Genomic DNA, 15,803 nt, shown 5'->3' with positions numbered 1-15,803 from the left:
CTTGTGGCGCAATGGAAAACGCGTCTACCTACAGAGCAAAAGATTCTAGGTTCGAGTCCTGGCAAGCTCGGTGTTTATTTTAATTAAAGATCTTTTATGCGTCATAAAAATGCATAAATACAATGTTTGGAAACGTTTTTGATAAAACGAAGCAGGGGCTTGTGGCGTAATGGATAACGCGTCTGCCTTCGAAGCAGAAGATTCCAGGTTCGAGTCCTGGCAAGCTCGGTTTTAACATTTAAAGATGATTATTAGAATATAACGGAAGGGAAATTTATAATATTGCAATGCTTCAATAGCATTTAGATTAACATCCAACGGGCTTGTGGCGCAATGAATATCGCGTCTGCCTACGGAGCAGAAGATTTAAGGTTCGAGTCCTGGCAAGCTCGGTATTAACATTTAAAGATGATTATTGGAATGTAACGGAAGGGAAATTTATAATATTGCAATGCTTAAATAGCCATTAGGTTAACCTCCAACGGGCTTGTGGCGCAATGGATAACAATTCTGCCTACGGAGCAGAAGATTCCAGGTTCGAGTCCTGGCAAGCTCGGTATTAACATTTAAAGATGATTATTAGTATATAACGGAAGGGAAATTTAAAATATTGCAATGCTTCAATAGCATTTAGATAAACTTCCAACGGGCTTGTGGCGCAATGGATAACGTGTCTACCTACGGAGCAAGAGATTCTAGGTTCGAGTCATGGCAAGCTCGGTGTTTATTTTAATTAAAGATCTTTTATGCGTCATAAAAATGCATAAATACAATGTTTGGAAAAGTTTTTGATAGACCGAAGCAAGGGCTTGTGGCGTAATGGATAACGCGTCTGCCTTCGAAGCAGAAGATTCCAGGTTCGGGCCCTGGCAAGCTCGGTATTAACATTTAAAGATGATTATTGGAATGTAACGGAAGGGAAATTTAAAATATTGCATTGCTTCAATAGCATTTAGATAAACCTCCAACGGGCTTGTGGCGGAATGGATAACGCGTCTGCCTACAGAGTAAAAGATTCTAGGTTCGAGTCATGGCAAGCTCGGTGTGTATTTTAATTAAAGATCTTTTATGCGTCATAAAAATGCTTAAATACAATGTTTGGAAAAGTTTTTGATAGAACGGAGCAAGGGCTTGTGGCGTAATGAATAAAGCGTCTGCCTTCGAAGTAGAAGATTCCCGGTTCGAGTCCTGGCAAGCTCGGTATTAACATTTAAAGATGATTATTAGAATATAACGGAAGGGAAATTTATAATATTGAAATGCTTCAATAGCATTTGGATTAACCTCCAACGGGCTTGTGGCGCAATGGATAACGCGTCTGCCTACGGAGCAGAAGATTTAAGGTTCGAGTCCTGGCAAGCTCGGTATTAACATTTAAAGATGATTATTGGAATGTAACGGAAGGGAAATTTATAATATCGCAATGCTTCAATAGCATTTAGATTAACCTCCAACGGGCTTGTGGCGCAATGGATAACGCGTCTGCCTACGGAGCAGAAGATTCTAGGTTCGAGTCTTGGCAAGCTCGGTGTTTACTTTAATTAAAGATCTTTTATGCGTCATAAAAATGCATAAATACAATGTTTGGAAACGTTTTTGATAAAACGAAGCAGGGGCTTGTGGCGTAATGGATAACGCGGCTGCCTTCGAAGCAGAAGATTCCAGGTTCGAGTCCTGGCAAGCTCGGTTTTAACATTTAAAGATGATTATTAGAATATAACGGAAGGGAAATTTATAATATTGCAATGCTTCAATAGCATTTAGATTAACCTCCAACGGGCTTGTGGCGCAATGGATAACGCGTCTGCCTACGGAGCAGAAGATTCCAGGTTCGAGTCCTGGCAAGCTCGGTATTAACATTTAAAGATGATTATTGGAATGTAACGGAAGGGAAATTTAAAATATTGCATTGCTTCAATAGCATTTAGATAAACCTCCAACGGGCTTGTGGCGGAATGGATAACGCGTCTGCCTACAGAGTAAAAGATTCTAGGTTCGAGTCATGGCAAGCTCGGTGTGTATTTTAATTAAAGATCTTTTATGCGTCATAAAAATGCTTAAATACAATGTTTGGAAAAGTTTTTGATAGAACGGAGCAAGGGCTTGTGGCGTAATGAATAAAGCGTCTGCCTTCGAAGTAGAAGATTCCCGGTTCGAGTCCTGGCAAGCTCGGTATTAACATTTAAAGATGATTATTAGAATATAACGGAAGGGAAATTTATAATATTGAAATGCTTCAATAGCATTTGGATTAACCTCCAACGGGCTTGTGGCGCAATGGATAACGCGTCTGCCTACGGAGCAGAAGATTTAAGGTTCGAGTCCTGGCAAGCTCGGTATTAACATTTAAAGATGATTATTGGAATGTAACGGAAGGGAAATTTATAATATCGCAATGCTTCAATAGCATTTAGATTAACCTCCAACGGGCTTGTGGCGCAATGGATAACGCGTCTGCCTACGGAGCAGAAGATTCTAGGTTCGAGTCTTGGCAAGCTCGGTGTTTACTTTAATTAAAGATCTTTTATGCGTCATAAAAATGCATAAATACAATGTTTGGAAACGTTTTTGATAAAACGAAGCAGGGGCTTGTGGCGTAATGGATAACGCGGCTGCCTTCGAAGCAGAAGATTCCAGGTTCGAGTCCTGGCAAGCTCGGTTTTAACATTTAAAGATGATTATTAGAATATAACGGAAGGGAAATTTATAATATTGCAATGCTTCAATAGCATTTAGATTAACCTCCAACGGGCTTGTGGCGTAATGGATAACGCGGCTGCCTTCGAAGCAGAAGATTCCAGGTTCGAGTCCTGGCAAGCTCGGTTTTAACATTTTAAGATGATTATTAGAATATAACGGAAGGGAAATTTATAATATTGCAATGCTTCAATAGCATTTCGATTAACTTCCAACGGGCTTGTGGCGCAATGGATAACGCGTCTGCCTGCAGAGCAAAAGATTCTAGGTTCGAGTCCTGGCAAGCTCGGTGTTTATTTTAATTAAAGATCTTTTATGCGTCATAAAAATGCATAAATACAATGTTTGGAAACGTTTTTGATAAAACGAAGCAGGGGCTTGTGGCGTAATGGAAAACGCGTCTGCCTTCGAAGCAGAAGATTCCAGGTTTGAGTCCTGGCTAGCTCGGTTTTAACATTTAAAGATGATTATTAGAATATAACGGAATCGAAATTTATAATATTGCAATGATTCAATAGCATTTAGATTATCCTCCAACGGGATTGTGGCGCAATGGATAACGCGTCTGCCTACAGAGCAAAAGATTCTAGGTTCGAGTAATGGCAAGCTCGGTGTTTATTTTAATTAAAGATCTTTTATGCGTCATAAAAATGCATAAATACAATGTTTGGAAAAGTTTTTGATAGACCGTAGCAAGGGCTTGTGGCGTAATGGATAACGCGTCTGCCTTCGAAGCAGAAGATTCCAGGTTCGGGCCCTGGCAAGCTCGGTATTAACATTTAAAGATGATTATTGGAATGTAACGGAAGGGAAATTTAAAATATTGCATTGCTTCAATAGCATTTAGATAAACCTCCAACGGGCTTGTGGCGCAATGGATAACGCATCTGCCTACAGAGTAAAAGATTCTAGGTTCGAGTCCTGGGAAGCTCGGTACTAACATTTAAAGATGATTATTAGAATATAACGGAAGGGAAATTTATAATATTGAAATGCTTCAATAGCATTTGGATTAACGTCCAACGGGCTTGTGGCGCAATGGATAACTCGTCTGCCTACGGAGCAGAAGATTTAAGGTTCGAGTCCTGGCAAGCTCGGTATTAACATTTAAAGATGATTTTTGGAATGTAACGGAAGGGAAATTTATAATATCGCAATGCTTCAATAGCATTTAGATTAACCTCCAACGGGCTAGTGGCGCAATGGATAACGCGACTGCCTACGGAGCAGAAGATTCTAGGTTCGAGTCCTGGCAAGCTCGGTGTTTATTTTAATTAAAGATCTTTTATGCGTCATAGAAATGCATAAATACAATGTTTGGAAACGTTTTTGATAAAACGAAGCAGGGGCTTGTGGCGTAATGGAAAACGCGTCTGCCTTCGAAGCAGAAGATTCCAGGTTCGAGTCCTGGCTAGCTCGGTTTTAACATTTAAAGATGATTGTTAGAATATAACGGAAGGGAAATTTATAATATTGCAATGATTCAATAGCATTTAGATTATCCTCCAACGGGATTGTGGCGCAATGGATAACGCGTCTGCCTACAGAGCAAAAGATTCTAGGTTCGAGTAATGGCAAGCTCGGTGTTTATTTTAATTAAAGATCTTTTATGCGTCATAAAAATGCATAAATACGATGTTTGGAAAAGTTTTTGATAGACCGTAGCAAGGGCTTGTGGCTTAATGGATAACGCGTCTGCCTTCGAAGCAGAAGATTCCAGGTTCGGGCCCTGGCAAGCTCGGTATTAACATTTAAAGATGATTATTTGAATGTAACGGAAAGGAAATTTATAATATTGCAATGCTTCAATAGCATTTAGATTAACCTCCAACGGGCTTGTGGCGCAATGGATAACGCGTCTGCCTACGGAGCAGAAGATTCCAGGTTCGAGTCCTGGCAAGCTCGATATTAACATTTAAAGATGATTATTGGAATGTAACGGAAGGGAAATTTAAAATATTGCATTGCTTCAATGACATTTAGATAAACCTCCAACGGGCTTGTGGCGCAATGGATAACGCGTCTGCCTACAGAGTAAAAGATTCTAGGTTCGAGTCCTGGCAAGCTCGGTACTAACATTTAAAGATGATTATTAGAATATAACGGAAGGGAAATTTATAATATTGAAATGCTTCAATAGCATTTGGATTAACCTCCAACGGGCTTGTGGCGCAATGGATAACGCGTCTGCCTGCAGAGCAAAAGATTCTAGGTTCGAGTCCTGGCAAGCTCGGTGTTTATTTTAATTAAAGATCTTTTATGCGTCATAAAAATGCATAAATACAATGTTTGGAAACGTTTTTGATAAAACGAAGCAGGGGCTTGTGGCGTAATGGAAAACGCGTCTGCCTTCGAAGCAGAAGATTCCAGGTTCGAGTCCTGGCTAGCTCGGTTTTAACATTTAAAGATGATTGTTAGAATATAACGGAAGGGAAATTTATAATATTGCAATGATTCAATAGCATTTAGATTATCCTCCAACGGGATTGTGGCGCAATGGATAACGCGTCTGCCTACAGAGCAAAAGATTCTAGGTTCGAGTAATGGCAAGCTCGGTGTTTATTTTAATTAAAGATCTTTTATGCGTCATAAAAATGCATAAATACAATGTTTGGAAAAGTTTTTGATAGACCGTAGCAAGGGCTTGTGGCTTAATGGATAACGCGTCTGCCTTCGAAGCAGAAGATTCCAGGTTCGGGCCCTGGCAAGCTCGGTATTAACATTTAAAGATGATTATTGGAATGTAACGGAAAGGAAATTTATAATATTGCAATGCTTCAATAGCATTTAGCTTAACCTCCAACAGGCTTGTGGCGCAATGGATAACGCGTCTGCCTACGGAGCAGAAGATTCCAGGTTCGAGTCCTGGCAAGCTCGATATTAACATTTAAAGATGATTATTGGAATGTAACGGAAGGGAAATTTAAAATATTGCATTGCTTCAATGGCATTTAGATAAACCTCCATCGGGCTTGTGGCGCAATGGATAACGCGTCTGCCTACAGAGTAAAAGATTCTAGGTTCGAGTCCTGGCAAGCTCGGTACTAACATTTAAAGATGATTATTAGAATATAACGGAAGGGAAATTTATAATATTGAAATGCTTCAATAGCATTTGGATTAACCTCCAACGGGCTTGTGGCGCAATGGATAACGCGTCTTCCTACGGAGCAGAAGATTTAAGGTTCGAGTCCTGGCAAGCTCGGTATTAACATTTAAAGATGTTTATTAGAATATAACGGAAGGGAAATTTATAATATTGCAATGCTTCAATAGCATTTCGATTAACTTCCAACGGGCTTGTGGCGCAATGGATAACGCGTCTGCCTGCAGAGCAAAAGATTCTAGGTTCGAGTCCTGGCAAGCTCGGTGTTTATTTTAATTAAAGATCTTTTATGCGTCATAAAAATGCATAAATACAATGTTTGGAAACGTTTTTGATAAAACGAAGCAGGGGCTTGTGGCGTAATGGAAAACGCGTCTGCCTTCGAAGCAGAAGATTCCAGGTTCGAGTCCTGGCTAGCTCGGTTTTAACATTTAAAGATGATTATTAGAATATAACGGAAGGGAAATTTATAATATTGCAATGATTCAATAGCATTTAGATTATCCTCCAACGGGATTGTGGCGCAATGGATAACGCGTCTGCCTACAGAGCAAAAGATTCTAGGTTCGAGTAATGGCAAGCTCGGTGTTTATTTTAATTAAAGATCTTTTATGCGTCATAAAAATGCATAAATACAATGTTTGGAAAAGTTTTTGATAGACCGTAGCAAGGGCTTGTGGCGTAATGGATAACGCGTCTGCCTACGGAGCAGAAGATTCCAGGTTCGAGTCCTGGCAAGCTCGATATTAACATTTAAAGATGATTATTGGAATGTAACGGAAGGGAAATTTAAAATATTGCATTGCTTCAATGGCATTTAGATAAACCTCCAACGGGCTTGTGGCGCAATGGATAACGCGTCTGCCTACAGAGTAAAAGATTCTAGGTTCGAGTCCTGGCAAGCTCGGTACTAACATTTAAAGATGATTATTAGAATATAACGGAAGGGAAATTTATAATATTGAAATGCTTCAATAGCATTTGGATTAACCTCCAACGGGCTTGTGGCGCAATGGATAACGCGTCTTCCTACGGAGCAGAAGATTTAAGGTTCGAGTCCTGGCAAGCTCGGTATTAACATTTAAAGATGTTTATTAGAATATAACGGAAGGGAAATTTATAATATTGCAATGCTTCAATAGCATTTCGATTAACTTCCAACGGGCTTGTGGCGCAATGGATAACGCGTCTGCCTGCAGAGCAAAAGATTCTAGGTTCGAGTCCTGGCAAGCTCGGTGTTTATTTTAATTAAAGATCTTTTATGCGTCATAAAAATGCATAAATACAATGTTTGGAAACGTTTTTGATAAAACGAAGCAGGGGCTTGTGGCGTAATGGAAAACGCGTCTGCCTTCGAAGCAGAAGATTCCAGGTTCGAGTCCTGGCTAGCTCGGTTTTAACATTTAAAGATGATTATTAGAATATAACGGAAGGGAAATTTATAATATTGCAATGATTCAATAGCATTTAGATTATCCTCCAACGGGATTGTGGCGCAATGGATAACGCGTCTTCCTACGGAGCAGAAGATTTAAGGTTCGAGTCCTGGCAAGCTCGGTATTAACATTTAAAGATGTTTATTAGAATATAACGGAAGGGAAATTTATAATATTGCAATGCTTCAATAGCATTTCGATTATCCTCCAACGGGCTTGTGGCGCAATGGATAACGCGTCTGCCTGCAGAGCAAAAGATTCTAGGTTCGAGTCCTGGCAAGCTCGGTGTTTATTTTAATTAAAGATCTTTTATGCGTCATAAAAATGCATAAATACAATGTTTGGAAAAGTTTTTGATAGACCGTAGCAAGGGCTTGTGGCGTAATGGATAACGCGTCTGCCTTCGAAGCAGAAGATTCCAGGTTCGGGCCCTGGCAAGCTCGGTATTAACATTTAAAGATGATTATTGGAATGTTACGGAAGGGAAATTTAAAATATTGCATTGCTTCAATAGCATTTAGATAAACCTCCAACGGGCTTGTGGCGCAATGGATAACGCATCTGCCTACAGAGTAAAAGATTCTAGGTTCGAGTCCTGGCAAGCTCGGTACTAACATTTAAAGATGATTATTAGAATATAACGGAAGGGAAATTTATAATATTGAAATGCTTCAATAGCATTTGGATTAACCTCCAACGGGCTTGTGGCGCAATGGATAACGCGTCTGCCTACGGAGCAGAAGATTTAAGGTTCGAGTCCTGGCAAGCTCGGTATTAACATTTAAAGATGATTATTGGAATGTAACGGAAGGGAAATTTATAATATCGCAATGCTTCAATAGCATTTAGATTAACCTCCAACGGGCTAGTGGCGCAATGGATAACGCGTCTGCCTAGGGAGCAGAAGATTCCAGGTTCGAGACTTGGCAAGCTCGGTATTAGCATTTAAAGATGATTATTAGAATATAACGGAAGGGAAATTTAAAATATTGCAATGCTAAAATAGCATTTAGATAAACTTCCAACGGACTTGTGGAGCAATGGATAACGCGTCTGCCTACGGAGCAAAAGATTCTAGGTTCGAGTCTTGGCAAGCTCGGTGTTTACTTTAATTAAAGATCTTTTATGCGTCATAAAAATGCATAAATACAATGTTTGGAAACGTTTTTGATAAAACGAAGCAGGGGCTTGTGGCGTAATGGATAACGCGTCTGCGTTCGAAGCAGAAGATTCCAGGTTCGAGTCCTGGCTAGCTCGGTTTTAACATTTAAAGATGATTATTAGAATATAACGGAAGGGAAATTTATAATATTGCAATGATTCAATAGCATTTAGATTATCCTCCAACGGGATTGTGGCGCAATGGATAACGCGTCTGCCTACAGAGCAAAAGATTCTAGGTTCGAGTCATGGCAAGCTCGGTGTTTATTTTAATTAAAGATCTTTTATGCGTCATAAAAATGCATAAATACAATGTTTGGAAACGTTTTTGATAAAACGAAGCAGGGGCTTGTGGCGTAATGGAAAACGCGTCTGCCTTCGAAGCAGAAGATTCCAGGTTTGAGTCCTGGCTAGCTCGGTTTTAACATTTAAAGATGATTATTAGAATATAACGGAATCGAAATTTATAATATTGCAATGATTCAATAGCATTTAGATTATCCTCCAACGGGATTGTGGCGCAATGGATAACGCGTCTGCCTACAGAGCAAAAGATTCTAGGTTCGAGTAATGGCAAGCTCGGTGTTTATTTTAATTAAAGATCTTTTATGCGTCATAAAAATGCATAAATACAATGTTTGGAAAAGTTTTTGATAGACCGTAGCAAGGGCTTGTGGCGTAATGGATAACGCGTCTGCCTTCGAAGCAGAAGATTCCAGGTTCGGGCCCTGGCAAGCTCGGTATTAACATTTAAAGATGATTATTGGAATGTTACGGAAGGGAAATTTAAAATATTGCATTGCTTCAATAGCATTTAGATAAACCTCCAACGGGCTTGTGGCGCAATGGATAACGCATCTGCCTACAGAGTAAAAGATTCTAGGTTCGAGTCCTGGCAAGCTCGGTACTAACATTTAAAGATGATTATTAGAATATAACGGAAGGGAAATTTATAATATTGAAATGCTTCAATAGCATTTGGATTAACCTCCAACGGGCTTGTGGCGCAATGGATAACGCGTCTGCCTACGGAGCAGAAGATTTAAGGTTCGAGTCCTGGCAAGCTCGGTATTAACATTTAAAGATGATTATTGGAATGTAACGGAAGGGAAATTTATAATATCGCAATGCTTCTATAGCATTTAGATTAACCTCCAACGGGCTAGTGGCGCAATGGATAACGCGTCTGCCTAGGGAGCAGAAGATTCCAGGTTCGAGACTTGGCAAGCTCGGTATTAGCATTTAAAGATGATTATTAGAATATAACGGAAGGGAAATTTAAAATATTGCAATGCTAAAATAGCATTTAGATAAACTTCCAACGGACTTGTGGAGCAATGGATAACGCGTCTGCCTACGGAGCAAAAGATTCTAGGTTCGAGTCTTGGCAAGCTCGGTGTTTACTTTAATTAAAGATCTTTTATGCGTCATAAAAATGCATAAATACAATGTTTGGAAACGTTTTTGATAAAACGAAGCAGGGGCTTGTGGCGTAATGGATAACGCGTCTGCGTTCGAAGCAGAAGATTCCAGGTTCGAGTCCTGGCTAGCTCGGTTTTAACATTTAAAGATGATTATTAGAATATAACGGAAGGGAAATTTATAATATTGCAATGATTCAATAGCATTTAGATTATCCTCCAACGGGATTGTGGCGCAATGGATAACGCGTCTGCCTACAGAGCAAAAGATTCTAGGTTCGAGTCATGGCAAGCTCGGTGTTTATTTTAATTAAAGATCTTTTATGCGTCATAAAAATGCATAAATACAATGTTTGGAAACGTTTTTGATAAAACGAAGCAGGGGCTTGTGGCGTAATGGAAAACGCGTCTGCCTTCGAAGCAGAAGATTCCAGGTTTGAGTCCTGGCTAGCTCGGTTTTAACATTTAAAGATGATTATTAGAATATAACGGAATCGAAATTTATAATATTGCAATGATTCAATAGCATTTAGATTATCCTCCAACGGGATTGTGGCGCAATGGATAACGCGTCTGCCTACAGAGCAAAAGATTCTAGGTTCGAGTAATGGCAAGCTCGGTGTTTATTTTAATTAAAGATCTTTTATGCGTCATAAAAATGCATAAATACAATGTTTGGAAAAGTTTTTGATAGACCGTAGCAAGGGCTTGTGGCGTAATGGATAACGCGTCTGCCTTCGAAGCAGAAGATTCCAGGTTCGGGCCCTGGCAAGCTCGGTATTAACATTTAAAGATGATTATTGGAATGTTACGGAAGGGAAATTTAAAATATTGCATTGCTTCAATAGCATTTAGATAAACCTCCAACGGGCTTGTGGCGCAATGGATAACGCATCTGCCTACAGAGTAAAAGATTCTAGGTTCGAGTCCTGGCAAGCTCGGTACTAACATTTAAAGATGATTATTAGAATATAACGGAAGGGAAATTTATAATATTGAAATGCTTCAATAGCATTTGGATTAACCTCCAACGGGCTTGTGGCGCAATGGATAACGCGTCTGCCTACGGAGCAGAAGATTTAAGGTTCGAGTCCTGGCAAGCTCGGTATTAACATTTAAAGATGATTATTGGAATGTAACGGAAGGGAAATTTATAATATCGCAATGCTTCAATAGCATTTAGATTAACCTCCAACGGGCTTGTGGCGCAATGGATAACGCGTCTGCCTACAGAGCAAAAGATTCTAGGTTCGAGTAATGGCAAGCTCGGTGTTTATTTTAATTAAAGATCTTTTATGCGTCATAAAAATGCATAAATACAATGTTTGGAAAAGTTTTTGATAGACCGAAGCAAGGGCTTGTGGCGTAATGGATAACGCATCTGCCTTCGAAGCAGAAGATTCCAGGTTCGAGTCCTGGCAAGCTCGGTATTAACATTTAAAGATGATTATTAGAATATTACGGAAGGGAAATTTATAATATTGAAATGCTTCAATAGAATTTGGGTTAACCTCCAACGGGCTTGTGGCGCAATGGATTACGCGTCTGCCTACGGAGCAGAAGATTTAAGGTTCGAGTCCTGGCAAGCTCGGTATTAACATTTAAAGATGATTATTGGAATGTAACGGAAGGGAAATTTATAATATCGCTATGCTTCAATAGCATTTAGATTAACCTCAACGGGCTTGTGGCGCAATGGATAACGCGTCTGCCTACGGAGCAGAAGATTCCAGGTTCGAGTCTTGGCAAGCTCGGTATTAGCATTTAAAGATGATTATTAGAATATAACGGAAGGGAAATTTGAAATATTGCAATGATAAAATAGCATTTAGATAAACTTCCAACGGACTTGTGGCGCAAAGGATAACGCGTCTGCCTACGGAGGAAAAGATTCTAGGTTCGAGTCTTGGCAAGCTCGGTGTTTACTTTAATTAAAGATCTTTTATTCGTCATAAAAATGCATAAATACAATGTTTGGAAACGTTTTTGATAAAACGAAGCAGAAGCTTGTGGCGTAATGGACAACGCGTCTGCCTTCGAAGCAGAAGATTCCAGGTTCGGGCCCTGGCAAGCTCGGTATTAACATTTAAAGATGATTATTGGAATGGAACGGAAGGGAAATTTATAATATTGCAATGCTTCAATAGCATTTAGATTAACCTCCAACGGGCTTGTGGCGCAATGGATAACGCGTCTGCCTACGGAGCAGAAGACTCCAGGTTCGAGTCCTGGCAAGCTCGGTATTAACATTTAAAGATGATTATTGGAATGTAACGGAAGGGAAATTTAAAATATTGCATTGCTTCAATAGCATTTAGATAAACCTCCAACGGGCTTGTGGCGCAATGGATAACACGTCAGCCTACAGAGTAAAAGATTCTAGGTTCGAGTCTTGGCAAGCTCGGTGTTTATTTTAATTAAAGATCTTTTATGCGTCATAAAAATGCATAAATACAATGTTTGGAAAAGTTTTTGATAGAACGAAGTAAGGGCTTGTGGCGCAATGGATAACGCGTCTGCCTACGGAGCAGAAGATTCCAGGTTCGAGTCCTGGCAAGCTCGGTATTAACATTTAAAGATGATTATTGGAATGTAACGGAAGGGAAATTTAAAATATTGCATTGCTTCAATAGCATTTAGATAAACCTCCAACGGGATTGTGGCGCAATGGATAACGCGTCTGCCTACGGAGCAGAAGATTCCAGGTTCGAGTCCTGGCAAGCTCGGTATTAACATTTAAAGATGATTATTGGAATGTAACGGAAGGGAAATTTAAAATATTGCATTGCTTCAATAGCATTTAGATTAACCTCCAACGGGCTTGTGGCGCAATGGATAACGCGTCTGCCTACGGAGCAGAAGATTTCAGGTTCGAGTCCTGGCAAGCTCGGTATTAACATTTAAAGATGATTATTGGAATGTAACGGAAGGGAAATTTAAAATATTGCATTGCTTCAATAGGATTTAGATAAACCTCCAACGGGCTTGTGGCGCAATGGATAACGCGTCTGCCTACAGAGTAAAAGATTCTAGGTTCGAGTCATGGCAAGCTCGGTGTTTATTTTAATTAAAGATCTTTTATGCGTCATAAAAATGCATAAATACAATGTTTGGAAAAGTTTTTGATAGAACGAAGCAAGGGCTTGTGGCGTAATGAATAAAGCGTCTGCCTTCGAAGCAGAAGATTCCAGGTTCGAGACCTGGCAAGCTCGGTATTAACATTTAAAGATGATTATTAGAATATAACGGAAGGGAAATTTATAATATTGAAATGCTTCAATAGCATTTGGGTTAACCTCCAACGGGCTTGTGGCGCAATGGATTACGCGTCTGCCTACGGAGCAGAAGATTTAAGGTTCGAGTCCTGGCAAGCTCGGTATTAACATTTAAAGATGATTATTGGAATGTAACGGAAGGGAAATTTATAATATCGCTATGCTTCAATAGCATTTAGATTAACCTCCAACGGGCTTGTGGCGCAATGGATAACGCGTCTGCCTACGGAGCAGAAGATTCCAGGTTCGAGTCTTGGCAAGCTCGGTATTAGCATTTAAAGATGATTATTAGAATATAACGGAAGGGAAATTTAAAATATTGCAATGATAAAATAGCATTTAGATAAACTTCCAACGGACTTCTGGCGCAATGGATAACGCGTCTGCCTACGGAGCAAAAGATTCTAGGTTCGAGTCTTGGCAAGCTCGGTGTTTACTTTAATTAAAGATCTTTTATGCGTCATAAAAATGCATAAATACAATGTTTGGAAAAGTTTTTGATAGACCGAAGCAAGGGCTTGTGGCGTAATGGATAACGCGTCTGCCTTTGAAGCAGAAGATTCCAGATTCGGGCACTGGCAAGCTCGGTATTAACATTTAAAGATGATTATTGGAATGGAACGGAAGGGAAATTTATAATATTGCAATGCTTCAATAGCATTTAGATTAACCTCCAACGGGCTTGTGGCGCAATGGATAATGCGTCTGCCTACGGAGCAGAAGATTCCAGGTTCGAGTCCTGGCAAGCTCGGTATTAACATTTAAAGATGGTTATTGGAATGTAACGGAAGGGAAATTTAAAATATTGCATTGCTTCAATAGCATTTAGATAAACCTCCAACGGGCTTGTGGCGCAATGGATAACACGTCAGCCTACAGAGTAAAAGATTCTAGGTTCGAGTCATGGCAAGCTCGGTGTTTATTTTAATTAAAGATCTTTTATGCGTCATAAAAATGCATAAATACAATGTTTGGAAAAGTTTTTGATAGACCGAAGCAAGGGCTTGTGGCGTAATGGATAACGCGTCTGCCTTCGAAGCAGAAGATTCCAGGTTCGGGCCCTGGCAAGCTCGGTATTAACATTTAAAGATGATTATTGGAATGGAACGGAAGGGAAATTTATAATATTGCAATGATTCAATAGCATTTAGATTAACCTCCAACGGGATTGTGGCGCAATGGATAACGCGTCTGCCTACAGAGCAAAAGATTCTAGGTTCGAGTCCTGGCAAGCTCGGTATTAACATTTAAAGATGATTATTGGAATGTAACGGAAGGGTAATTTAAAATATTGCATTGCTTCAATAGCATTTAGATAAACCTCCAACGGGATTGTGGCGCAATGGATAAAGCGTCTGCCTACGGAGCAGAAGATTCCAGGTTCGAGTCCTGGCAAGCTCGGTATTAACATTTAAAGATGATTATTGGAATGTAACGGAAGGGAAATTTATAATATTGCAATGCTTCAATAGCATTTAGATTAACCTCCAACGGGCTTGTGGCGCAATGGATAACGCGTCTGCCTACGGAGCAGAAGATTCCAGGTTCGAGTCCTGGCAAGCTCGGTATTAACATTTAAAGATGATTATTGGAATGTAACGGAAGGGAAATTTAAAATATTGCATTGTTCAATAGCATTTAGATAAACCTCCAACGGGCTTGTGGCGCAATGGATAACGCGTCTGCCTACATAGCAAAAGATTCTAGGTTCGAGTCTTGGCAAGCTCGGTGTTTACTTTAATTAAAGATCTTTTATGCGTCATAAAAATGCATAAATACAATGTTTGGAAACGTTTTTGATAAAACGAAGCAGAAGCTTGTGGCGTAATGGATAACGCGTCTGCCTTCGAAGCAGAAGATTCCAGGTTCGGGCCCTGGCAAGCTCGGTATTAACATTTAAAGATGATTATTGGAATGGAACGGAAGGGAAATTTATAATATTGCAATGCTTCAATAGCATTTAGATTAACCTCCAACGGGCTTGTGGCGCAATGGATAACGCGTCTGCCTACGGAGCAGAAGATTCCAGGTTCGAGTCCTGGCAAGCTCGGTATTAACATTTAAAGATGATTATTGGAATGTAACGGAAGGGAAATTTAAAATATTGCATTGCTTCAATAGCATTTAGATAAACCTCCAACGGGATTGTGGCGCAATGGATAACGCGTCTGCCTACGGAGCAGAAGATTCCAGGTTCGAGTCCTGGCAAGCTCGGTATTAACATTTAAAGATGATTATTGGAATGTAACGGAAGGGAAATTTAAAATATTGCATTGCTTCAATAGCATTTAGATTAACCTCCAACGGGCTTGTGGCGCAATGGATAACGCGTCTGCCTACGGAGCAGAAGATTTCAGGTTCGAGTCCTGGCAAGCTCGGTATTAACATTTAAAGATGATTATTGGAATGTAACGGAAGGGAAATTTAAAATATTGCATTGCTTCAATAGGATTTAGATAAACCTCCAACGGGCTTGTGGCGCAATGGATAACGCGTCTGCCTACAGAGTAAAAGATTCTAGGTTCGAGTCATGGCAAGCTCGGTGTTTATTTTAATTAAAGATCTTTTATGCGTCATAAAAATGCATAAATACAATGTTTGGAAAAGTTTTTGATAGAACGAAGCAAGGGCTTGTGGCGTAATGAATAAAGCGTCTGCCTTCGAAGCAGAAGATTCCAGGTTCGAGTCCTGGCAAGCTCGGTATTAA

At 39.8% G+C, this 15,803-nt stretch overlaps 37 non-coding genes across 37 annotated transcripts; all 37 read left to right on the top strand.

The window, feature by feature from the left end:
- Positions 1-155: 155 nt before the first annotated feature.
- Positions 156-228, top strand: TRNAR-UCG (transfer RNA arginine (anticodon UCG)). Its single transcript has one exon. It is a non-coding gene; the product is annotated as a tRNA-Arg (tRNA).
- A 577-nt stretch (positions 229-805) lies between these two features.
- On the top strand, positions 806-878 carry TRNAR-UCG (transfer RNA arginine (anticodon UCG)). Its single transcript has one exon. It is a non-coding gene; the product is annotated as a tRNA-Arg (tRNA).
- Positions 879-1,455: 577 nt separating this feature from the next.
- Positions 1,456-1,528, top strand: TRNAR-ACG (transfer RNA arginine (anticodon ACG)). Its single transcript has one exon. It is a non-coding gene; the product is annotated as a tRNA-Arg (tRNA).
- An 85-nt stretch (positions 1,529-1,613) lies between these two features.
- On the top strand, positions 1,614-1,686 carry TRNAR-UCG (transfer RNA arginine (anticodon UCG)). The gene has a single exon. It is a non-coding gene; the product is annotated as a tRNA-Arg (tRNA).
- A 91-nt stretch (positions 1,687-1,777) lies between these two features.
- TRNAR-ACG (transfer RNA arginine (anticodon ACG)) lies at positions 1,778-1,850 on the top strand. The gene has a single exon. It is a non-coding gene; the product is annotated as a tRNA-Arg (tRNA).
- Positions 1,851-2,427: 577 nt separating this feature from the next.
- On the top strand, positions 2,428-2,500 carry TRNAR-ACG (transfer RNA arginine (anticodon ACG)). The gene has a single exon. It is a non-coding gene; the product is annotated as a tRNA-Arg (tRNA).
- Positions 2,501-2,585: 85 nt separating this feature from the next.
- On the top strand, positions 2,586-2,658 carry TRNAR-UCG (transfer RNA arginine (anticodon UCG)). Its single transcript has one exon. It is a non-coding gene; the product is annotated as a tRNA-Arg (tRNA).
- Positions 2,659-2,749: 91 nt separating this feature from the next.
- On the top strand, positions 2,750-2,822 carry TRNAR-UCG (transfer RNA arginine (anticodon UCG)). Its single transcript has one exon. It is a non-coding gene; the product is annotated as a tRNA-Arg (tRNA).
- A 249-nt stretch (positions 2,823-3,071) lies between these two features.
- TRNAR-UCG (transfer RNA arginine (anticodon UCG)) lies at positions 3,072-3,144 on the top strand. Its single transcript has one exon. It is a non-coding gene; the product is annotated as a tRNA-Arg (tRNA).
- A 249-nt stretch (positions 3,145-3,393) lies between these two features.
- Positions 3,394-3,466, top strand: TRNAR-UCG (transfer RNA arginine (anticodon UCG)). The gene has a single exon. It is a non-coding gene; the product is annotated as a tRNA-Arg (tRNA).
- Positions 3,467-4,043: 577 nt separating this feature from the next.
- TRNAR-UCG (transfer RNA arginine (anticodon UCG)) lies at positions 4,044-4,116 on the top strand. Its single transcript has one exon. It is a non-coding gene; the product is annotated as a tRNA-Arg (tRNA).
- Positions 4,117-4,529: 413 nt separating this feature from the next.
- Positions 4,530-4,602, top strand: TRNAR-ACG (transfer RNA arginine (anticodon ACG)). Its single transcript has one exon. It is a non-coding gene; the product is annotated as a tRNA-Arg (tRNA).
- A 413-nt stretch (positions 4,603-5,015) lies between these two features.
- Positions 5,016-5,088, top strand: TRNAR-UCG (transfer RNA arginine (anticodon UCG)). The gene has a single exon. It is a non-coding gene; the product is annotated as a tRNA-Arg (tRNA).
- A 413-nt stretch (positions 5,089-5,501) lies between these two features.
- Positions 5,502-5,574, top strand: TRNAR-ACG (transfer RNA arginine (anticodon ACG)). The gene has a single exon. It is a non-coding gene; the product is annotated as a tRNA-Arg (tRNA).
- Positions 5,575-6,151: 577 nt separating this feature from the next.
- TRNAR-UCG (transfer RNA arginine (anticodon UCG)) lies at positions 6,152-6,224 on the top strand. Its single transcript has one exon. It is a non-coding gene; the product is annotated as a tRNA-Arg (tRNA).
- A 249-nt stretch (positions 6,225-6,473) lies between these two features.
- On the top strand, positions 6,474-6,546 carry TRNAR-ACG (transfer RNA arginine (anticodon ACG)). Its single transcript has one exon. It is a non-coding gene; the product is annotated as a tRNA-Arg (tRNA).
- Positions 6,547-7,123: 577 nt separating this feature from the next.
- Positions 7,124-7,196, top strand: TRNAR-UCG (transfer RNA arginine (anticodon UCG)). Its single transcript has one exon. It is a non-coding gene; the product is annotated as a tRNA-Arg (tRNA).
- A 413-nt stretch (positions 7,197-7,609) lies between these two features.
- TRNAR-UCG (transfer RNA arginine (anticodon UCG)) lies at positions 7,610-7,682 on the top strand. The gene has a single exon. It is a non-coding gene; the product is annotated as a tRNA-Arg (tRNA).
- A 741-nt stretch (positions 7,683-8,423) lies between these two features.
- Positions 8,424-8,496, top strand: TRNAR-UCG (transfer RNA arginine (anticodon UCG)). The gene has a single exon. It is a non-coding gene; the product is annotated as a tRNA-Arg (tRNA).
- Positions 8,497-8,745: 249 nt separating this feature from the next.
- On the top strand, positions 8,746-8,818 carry TRNAR-UCG (transfer RNA arginine (anticodon UCG)). The gene has a single exon. It is a non-coding gene; the product is annotated as a tRNA-Arg (tRNA).
- A 249-nt stretch (positions 8,819-9,067) lies between these two features.
- TRNAR-UCG (transfer RNA arginine (anticodon UCG)) lies at positions 9,068-9,140 on the top strand. Its single transcript has one exon. It is a non-coding gene; the product is annotated as a tRNA-Arg (tRNA).
- A 741-nt stretch (positions 9,141-9,881) lies between these two features.
- TRNAR-UCG (transfer RNA arginine (anticodon UCG)) lies at positions 9,882-9,954 on the top strand. Its single transcript has one exon. It is a non-coding gene; the product is annotated as a tRNA-Arg (tRNA).
- Positions 9,955-10,203: 249 nt separating this feature from the next.
- Positions 10,204-10,276, top strand: TRNAR-UCG (transfer RNA arginine (anticodon UCG)). Its single transcript has one exon. It is a non-coding gene; the product is annotated as a tRNA-Arg (tRNA).
- A 249-nt stretch (positions 10,277-10,525) lies between these two features.
- Positions 10,526-10,598, top strand: TRNAR-UCG (transfer RNA arginine (anticodon UCG)). The gene has a single exon. It is a non-coding gene; the product is annotated as a tRNA-Arg (tRNA).
- Positions 10,599-11,175: 577 nt separating this feature from the next.
- On the top strand, positions 11,176-11,248 carry TRNAR-UCG (transfer RNA arginine (anticodon UCG)). The gene has a single exon. It is a non-coding gene; the product is annotated as a tRNA-Arg (tRNA).
- A 254-nt stretch (positions 11,249-11,502) lies between these two features.
- TRNAR-ACG (transfer RNA arginine (anticodon ACG)) lies at positions 11,503-11,575 on the top strand. The gene has a single exon. It is a non-coding gene; the product is annotated as a tRNA-Arg (tRNA).
- A 413-nt stretch (positions 11,576-11,988) lies between these two features.
- TRNAR-ACG (transfer RNA arginine (anticodon ACG)) lies at positions 11,989-12,061 on the top strand. Its single transcript has one exon. It is a non-coding gene; the product is annotated as a tRNA-Arg (tRNA).
- Positions 12,062-12,310: 249 nt separating this feature from the next.
- On the top strand, positions 12,311-12,383 carry TRNAR-ACG (transfer RNA arginine (anticodon ACG)). Its single transcript has one exon. It is a non-coding gene; the product is annotated as a tRNA-Arg (tRNA).
- A 91-nt stretch (positions 12,384-12,474) lies between these two features.
- On the top strand, positions 12,475-12,547 carry TRNAR-ACG (transfer RNA arginine (anticodon ACG)). Its single transcript has one exon. It is a non-coding gene; the product is annotated as a tRNA-Arg (tRNA).
- A 91-nt stretch (positions 12,548-12,638) lies between these two features.
- Positions 12,639-12,711, top strand: TRNAR-ACG (transfer RNA arginine (anticodon ACG)). The gene has a single exon. It is a non-coding gene; the product is annotated as a tRNA-Arg (tRNA).
- Positions 12,712-13,288: 577 nt separating this feature from the next.
- TRNAR-ACG (transfer RNA arginine (anticodon ACG)) lies at positions 13,289-13,361 on the top strand. The gene has a single exon. It is a non-coding gene; the product is annotated as a tRNA-Arg (tRNA).
- Positions 13,362-13,774: 413 nt separating this feature from the next.
- TRNAR-ACG (transfer RNA arginine (anticodon ACG)) lies at positions 13,775-13,847 on the top strand. Its single transcript has one exon. It is a non-coding gene; the product is annotated as a tRNA-Arg (tRNA).
- Positions 13,848-14,096: 249 nt separating this feature from the next.
- Positions 14,097-14,169, top strand: TRNAR-UCG (transfer RNA arginine (anticodon UCG)). Its single transcript has one exon. It is a non-coding gene; the product is annotated as a tRNA-Arg (tRNA).
- A 419-nt stretch (positions 14,170-14,588) lies between these two features.
- TRNAR-ACG (transfer RNA arginine (anticodon ACG)) lies at positions 14,589-14,661 on the top strand. Its single transcript has one exon. It is a non-coding gene; the product is annotated as a tRNA-Arg (tRNA).
- Positions 14,662-15,073: 412 nt separating this feature from the next.
- Positions 15,074-15,146, top strand: TRNAR-ACG (transfer RNA arginine (anticodon ACG)). Its single transcript has one exon. It is a non-coding gene; the product is annotated as a tRNA-Arg (tRNA).
- A 91-nt stretch (positions 15,147-15,237) lies between these two features.
- TRNAR-ACG (transfer RNA arginine (anticodon ACG)) lies at positions 15,238-15,310 on the top strand. Its single transcript has one exon. It is a non-coding gene; the product is annotated as a tRNA-Arg (tRNA).
- Positions 15,311-15,401: 91 nt separating this feature from the next.
- Positions 15,402-15,474, top strand: TRNAR-ACG (transfer RNA arginine (anticodon ACG)). Its single transcript has one exon. It is a non-coding gene; the product is annotated as a tRNA-Arg (tRNA).
- The last annotated feature ends 329 nt before the right edge of the window (positions 15,475-15,803 follow it).

Source organism: Phalangium opilio, unplaced genomic scaffold (assembly GCF_054372755.1).
Source record: "Phalangium opilio isolate 3A_F unplaced genomic scaffold, DU_Popi_V2 ptg000098l_1, whole genome shotgun sequence".
Taxonomy (NCBI): Eukaryota; Metazoa; Arthropoda; class Arachnida; order Opiliones; family Phalangiidae; genus Phalangium; species Phalangium opilio.
The sequence above is the reverse complement of the archived record's forward strand: the minus strand, read 5'-3'. Positions and strand labels throughout refer to the sequence as shown.